This window comes from Tursiops truncatus, chromosome 17 (genome assembly GCF_011762595.2).
Source record: "Tursiops truncatus isolate mTurTru1 chromosome 17, mTurTru1.mat.Y, whole genome shotgun sequence".
In the NCBI taxonomy this organism is placed as follows: Eukaryota; Metazoa; Chordata; class Mammalia; order Artiodactyla; family Delphinidae; genus Tursiops; species Tursiops truncatus.
In genome coordinates, this window is record NC_047050.1 from 36405459 (window position 1) to 36411607 (window position 6149).

The window sequence follows — 6149 nt, forward strand, 5'->3', positions numbered from 1 at the left end:
AGGAGCACTTTGCATTTAGGGAAGACTTGAAAATGAGGTAGGGAGGGTATTTTTATCAGAATGATCAAAGGCTCTGTGATGGAAATACGCATGGCATTTTTCAGGAAGGCCATTGTGGTTGGAAGATACCATACAACAGAGGAATGGAGGGAAGTGAGGTCAAAGATATAGGCAGTGTTAGAAGTTTAGATTTTACTTCAATAGCAAATGTTGCCAAAGAGGGTGTAAGCATGGGATGAGGTGAGCTAATTTTTGTTTTCCAAAGGTCACTGTGACTGCAGGATGGAAGATAGTCCAAAAATCACCAAAAGTGAAAGTAGGGAAACCAGAAAACATGCACAATTACAACAAATACCTTGAGTTAATGGTGCTTTCTGTGTGTGTGATATGGCATCTCTAACAGGAGGGGGCGCTAAGCTCTGTTAGAACCAAGAGTGGAGCTGGAGAGGCAGTTTGTGTAGAGTTTAGAATGTGGTTAAAGGGGTTGAAAACCCCTTTGGAGTGACTATGGAGTGAAAATCATAGTCAGGGTCTTGATATGGCAACTAACTGGGCCACAATCTGAACTGGGTCAGTGAGGTATTAGAGAGAAGGAGATGAGGATCAACAGCTAAAAACAATTTTGCTTGTTAGGGCCTCTTAGATGAACTGTTTCCATTTAGTGTATTAGTTGGCTTTTGCTGTGTAACAAATCACTCCAAGATTCAGGAGATCAAAACACTGATCATTTATTCTCATTGATAGGACTGAAAGTTGGCTGAGGTTGACTGATGTGGATTGGACTCAGGTGGGCTTAACTTTATGCTACAGGTGAGTCACCCATATCCTGATGGGTTAGTTGAGACATATCCTTCATGCATCTCTTACCAAAAAACAGAGAGACAAGCAGAGACACCTGATGACTTTTAGGACCAAGGCAGACCTGGCATATGTCATTCCTGCCCACATTCCATTGGCCAAAGCAAATCTCCTGATCAAGTCCAGTGTCACTACATTTGAGCTGCTGTCACAAAAATACAATAAACTAGGTGGCTTATAAACAACAAAAATGTATTTCTCATAGTTCTAGAGGTTAAGAAGTGCAAGATTATGGTGCCACCAGATTTGATATATGATGAGAGCCTGTTTCCTCATTAAAGACAATCTTCTCACTGTGACCTCACATGGCAGAAGCAGCAAAGGAGCTTTTGGGAGACTGTTTTATAAGGGCACTAATCCCATTCATGACGGATCCAGCCTTGTGACTTAACCATCTCCCAAAGGCTCCAACTCCTAATACCATCATCTTGGGGGTTAACATGTCAACACACAAACCTCGTGGGGGGACACAAATATTCAGACCATTGCACCCAATATCAACAGGATGGGGATATAGTTACTCTAGAAGAAGGAACTGCAAGTTCACATGGCAAAGGTTGGGGACAGAGCTGCCTTCATGGAGTGTTATTTTTTCCAGACACAGAGTCCCATGCTTAGAAGGATCCATGGTTGGTTTAATGCTCTGTTGTTGCTATCTGGAAATTCTTAATCATTTTTTAACAAGGAGCTGTACATTTTCATTTTGCCCAAGGTCCTGAAAATGATGTAGCTGGTCCTAGAGGTGGGTACAGGGAAGAGTGAAACTTCTGGGCCAATAACAAAATCAGCCACAGGGAGATACACACATTTATATCATGTCTTTAAGTCACCATATGGCTCATGGTTGTTGATAAAAGGAAGCAAAAATAGAACAATAACAGGAGTGTTATACTGAATAATGGAAGAAACAACAGACTATATTAGAGGAAATGAAAGACACATGAAATAAAGTAAAAGGTGAGGAAACAAAAGTGGAGGTCTTTTGGAAAGAACTTTTAAAAGCCAGAGGTGAGGACTGACAGAGGAGAAAGAGAAAACAAGAAAATTACTGGCAAACTAATTTGAGCATAATTTAATCATGACATTCAGCTATTCAGTTAACTGAGAAAAATATACTATTTTTTTGCAAATTTAAAATATTACTCTCCTGAATTTTATTCCTTTCAGAGATGTAGAATAATATTTTTAGACAAATGATTAAATCTGTTAACATCTATTTAAAGGCAATTATGACACAATGGTTATGAAACAAAGTTAGCTGTTAATTAGGATAAAAATTACTTTTTATTGATAATTTTAGCTGGCAAGATTTCAAACACTACATTAGGTGATGATCATATGTTTTGTGACAGGATTATGGCCTGCATCATAAACCATTCTGAAATGTATTATAATATTAAAATTATTGGCTACTTAAAACATCGTATTCAAATTGCATTCAAATTTCACATCTGCCCATGAACTAATATGTCAAGTCTAAATGCTACTAAATCACATAATCACTCATTTACTTTCACAGTCATTTTGTTCATTCTAAAGAAATTTGTTATGTGCCTACTATGTGTCAGACACTTTGTTTCACTCTTTTCACAAGGGCTGTTATCATATCTTTAAAAACCCTTCAACAAATAACTAATAGATAGAAATAGTAACTTTGACTTTTAGTATAGCAAATAAATTCCACTAGATTAAGGATAGCAAGAAAAGTCCCTCAGGTTTTAATTCAGAAGGAAGTGTAAGAAGGTCAGGAGAACACTGCTCAGAAATATGTACAGTAATAAAGAGATTGAGACCTTTCCCACAATATTCTGAAATAACTGGGACTATCAGTGCAAATCTTCCCTGGAAAAAATAGTTGAAAACTTAATGTTGAAGAGGGAAATGCAGTTATTAGAAGAGATCAGGGGACCTATGTAAAGAAAGAGATTGAGGACATATATAAAGGGACAAACCTTTATAAAAATGATGCTGATATCCATTGAGGAGTACAAAATAAGAGGATTTAGCAAATAGAGGAGGCTGAAGTGATAGGAGCAATGAAACAAATTTATTTTTCAATCACCTTTGACTGGTATATGCTGAAGATCCGCTTTGGGCCCATTATGTGGGGCTTTCTTGGTAGCAAAATGTAAGCCATTCAGCAATTTATCCCTTTGCCAAGCTCATAAAATATTGTTCACTGTTCTAACATACCCCAATGAATATTCAATAAACACAAGATTGGGCTAAGAGGAAGCTATATATACAGAAAACCCCTATTTATGCTATCACAATTTTGCATTTTCTCATTTCCTGAGCCATGAAGTTGTCTATGTTGCTAATGTACAGATTTCCTGCCATTTGCTATCATTTCTCAGAAACTGTTAAAACATAATCCCATGTTTGCTGTGAAATTAGCCTTGAAAAGAAAGCTGCTGAAGAGTACATAGCACCTTCTTCAGTAGTACACACCTCACCAATTCCCACTGCTTTCCTATTTGGGTAGAAGAATATTGTATTTCTCTAGTCGGTGAACAAACAGGCATTCTTAAACATTTACTCTATGCTAGGCACTGTGCTAGCCACTGAGATAAAAGACAAGAGCCGACCATACCTCTTCAAGAAGGTTATCGAAGGGTAATGAGTACAGGAAGACTGCTCTGAGTTAGGCTGTAAAAGGATCATTCTCACTGCTCTGTGGAGAATAGACTGGGAAGCACAAGGAAGGTGGCCAGGACAGGGGGCAAGAGTGAGGTCAGAGAATCCTATCAGTGGTCACTGTCTTAGGAGTTAGGTCAGCGGCTCAGCTAGAGCATTTTACATGAAGATTATGAGAAGTAGTCACATTTGAGATATACATAGAAGTGAGATCCATATTCTAGAAAGGAGTCAAGGATGGTAATAGGGTGTTTTGGCTGGTCTGAGGATGAATGGTAATGTCATTTACTGAGATGAGGAACATGAAAAGAGGGATAGATTAGGTCAGAATTAGTAAATCAAAGGTTAGTACTGGGTTCGTCAAGTTTGAGATGTCTATTAGATGCCCAAGTGGAGAGGTCAGGGGAGAGGTTGGAGGTAAATATTAGCTTTAAATATCATCAGCACAAGGGTGATGTTTAAAGTCACGAGATACGATGAGATCACCAAGGGAGTAATTTACATAGAGAAGAGAAGATGCAGCAGCAAAATATCTTGCTTCCCCACAATAACTTAGATCTCAGCTCCACCCTGGAGGTTGGTGATCTTGATAGCTGGTCACTTCCTGGAACTCACAAAGGTTTGCAGTCCTTTCTTGCACAGATGCTACTGACATCATGCTAGTCTCAGAGTGTGAGTTGTGTTGCCCCTCCATTTACTGGCTTTTTCTGAGCATGTACACAACCTCCTTTCTTCATTCTTTGAGCCAGAGGCATTGGTAACACACAGTGGTTGTGTGTTAAGAGGATTGACAAACACCAGCACTCATGACAAGGAAATTATGTTACAGAGAAAGTAAACGAAAATCAGTATCCACTATCATCACTTCCAAAGTATATGAACCCAACCGAGTCATCTGGACCCTCTTGCCTCCTGAGCTAGAGTAACAGACATTGTTCTCTGCTGGTTGCTCCCAAACCCCGTTCCTTAGTCCTCTCTTTTCCTATCTCCAAGCCCCACACCTTGTGCCTTCCCCACCCTCAAGGAGCCTATCTTTTTTTAATCATACAATTTAAGTATTTTTTCTTAACTTCCCTATTCCTTACAGACTCTTGACCCTATCTTGGTATATTCAAAAGTTCTAGTAAGATGTTTTACCAAACAAAAGAGCAGTTTTTCTTCCTATAATATATTCTGCTAGTCCCTAGAGGGTAAAAAATGCTGCAGTTTTTTTAAAAAGTGGTATCTTCCACTTTCTTTTTTGTCTAACTCTATTCATATTACATATGAATTACATATCACACTTCTAAGGGGATTCCTAAACGTATTCCTATACATGTTTAGGTCTGGTACTTGAAAATGCTGTGCCAGTTTCCTGGGATAAGTTAAGTTCAGAAAAAAAAATTAACTTTGTAATAAGCCAATTGTTGTCCACAGCAAAAATGAACATATCATATTCTTTCTAATTTATTTTTTCACTTATACTTTCTTCCTATTATTATTAATTCCTCCCTTTCACTACAAAAGTAAAATAGAAATGGTTGACTGAGCTGTAGAAACAGGAAATTGCTGGGAAGGCAGCAACAGAATTTTGGAAACAGCCCAGCTTGGGAACTTGGGCACATCTATGGCTGATCCCAGCTCTTGTCATGCTTATCTGTGTGGCCCTGAGATGCTCATCCAACTGACCCTCAGTTTCTCATCTGCAAAACAGTGACCATTCCCTTGGAGGGTTGTTCTGAAGACAAAGAAAATATTTGTAATTATCTGCTACATAATAGGCAGTAACTTCTGATTATTTACTTGAGATAGTCAGTCTCCACATTTTCCTTGGGACCACAGAAGATGGTCTAGCCCCTGGGCAAGTTGGGCAGTGCCACAGATCTTCTGTGTAGACTCTGACCCTGGAAAATGCAGGAGTACGTTCCCTGGGTTGCCCATCTCACTTGTCAGCTATTGTATTTGACTCCCATCTGCCATGTCAAAGTCACAGGGCTCCTGCTCTTGGCAGCGAGCCCTGTGCTGTCAGCAGTTGCTGACAGGTGAGACCCACTGGCCCAAGATCAGAAAGCTTGCTTGCACTGCAAAAGGACCTACCTCACCTGTCAGCTGTCACAGTCAATCTTTTTACACTGCTCCACTCCAGGAAATGTGATATCTCGTTCAGGAGAGTGTCTGGAATTATGAAATACAAAATGAAGTTATGGCTGTTTGTTTATTAGCTTGTGTGGTGTTTCTGAGAACCGCTTTTCTCTCGGTGGGGACCTTTAGAAATGGCTTCTTCCATGGCACTTTAGAGCCACACCTGAAGGTTGTGAGGCTGACTGCTTGGCTGAAAAAGTGGGGTGTGCTGCTAAAAAGATCCCAAATTCATCAACAGATTCCACCTATCAGGTGACAGGCCAGGCTCAGGGTACAACTGCCGTGGTAACATGGTGGGATCCGCCTGTCAGCTGGCTCCCAGCCAGTCTTTCTGAGTTTAGAGACCTGGTTCTAAACATGAAACACTGAGCTTCATAAAATCAGTGGTTTGCCCTGAGCATCCAATTGAAAGACATCATCTTTGAAAACAACAGAAAATGATGTTAAAGAATCACAACCAATCCTATCGCTGCCCCGTAAATGTAAGCACCATTTTAATTCTACTGAGGCTGTTGACTATAAGAAGTTTGACA